Below are 1,488 nucleotides of genomic sequence, written 5' to 3'. Positions count from 1 at the left end.
AAGAGCCTAAGAGGTAACCACAGGGCTTTCTCCCATAAAACGCCAATTAAGTGCAGCAGCCATGATTACAATACGGTATCTTAAAGCTCTGTTTCCTCCAAGAATTTTACGAACTTCCAAAAATGCTACTGCTACATGCAACTTACCCTGAGCTGAAAACAGGAGGGAGAAACTGACTAAAAACATCATCATCAATCAAAACAGTGGAATGCTCTACTTGTCCCGCTAGCCTGAGGACATTCAAGCCCACTTCTGCACCAGCTATGCTGCAAGCTTTTATTTAAAACTTGCTTTCTATGTTAAAATGATTGCATCGCAATAATCACTTCTCAGGGGAAACGAAGTCCTTGGGTAGAATTATTGGAACCGCCTTGTTCTCTGGAGGGGAGCACTTGGAGAAAGCAGCAGGCCTGCCCCGTGCCTTTCTTTCATTTTCTGGGCTGCAGCAGCACCCTGGGAGCTGGCTCCTCGGTCTGGACCATGGCTGGCAGGATCCCGGCCCTTGCCAAGCACAGACACTGGGTCAAGGGTTACCAAGCCTGAACTTAAGACCCAAACCTTCTCCCACTAACATGGGCCTATAAACTGGGACAAGTAGCTGTTTTCAGTTTATCTAGCTGTCCCTAGCTGAGAAAAATGGGAGGGGGAGAAGGGAAAAAAAGAACTACAGATCGGCAATTCAGTATCAAAACTGTAACTGAGACAAGTTACTGTTAAGTGAATAAATTAAAATGAAACCAAAACCTAGCCAACTGCAGAAACAGTGAGTTTCACCCAGTCTACTAACTCCATTCCTTTCCAAGTCCTCAAACCTGGTAGCGTCTTACTGTAATCACCCAGAGTCCAGGATTCTGGATCAAGGAAGGATCTCCCTCCAGCCGGTGGGAACTGCTGGGAACACATATGCTAGTATGTCATTTGGAAGTCTGCTAATATGTTGTAAGCTGCACAAGACGCTTGCCTGGCTTCCCAGGCCAATAAACAATGCCATTCCAACTCCTGCAGCAGTCAATAGAAAACAGTCCCTTGTCTCCACCATCCAACAATTCAACAAACATTTGTTCCTGTTGAACAACCGTCAGCCTGGCTCCATCTGCACCCGCTCCGGCAAGGCGAGCTGGCGGAGGCGGCGGCACAAACGCCCGGCCCAGGTCCCCGAGCCCCGGGCGCTGCCCAGCGCGAGGGGCCACTCGCCCAACACCCCCCCGAGTCCGGAGGCTGTAACGTATGGAAGACTCGGAGTGTGGCCTATAGGAGGCAGAATCCCATTCATCAAATGCTGCAAAGAGCTGTTCTTTGTTCACCGTCGTACGAAGTACAGTACGTGTGAATGAAGCCCGGCGTTCGGATGCAGGGAGCCTGGCTTCAGAGGGCGTCCGGGAGCGAGGGACCCGGCTCTCGACACTCGCCAGGGCTCCGCCACCCGGTACCGAGCCACGAGTATTGTTCCTCAAGTCTGCGGGCGGGGGTGGGGAGCTGGGGAGCTGG

Source organism: Bison bison, unplaced genomic scaffold (assembly GCF_000754665.1).
Source record: "Bison bison bison isolate TAMUID 2011002044 unplaced genomic scaffold, Bison_UMD1.0 scf7180017864456, whole genome shotgun sequence".
In the NCBI taxonomy this organism is placed as follows: Eukaryota; Metazoa; Chordata; class Mammalia; order Artiodactyla; family Bovidae; genus Bison; species Bison bison.
Note: the sequence above shows the minus strand (reverse complement) of the source record.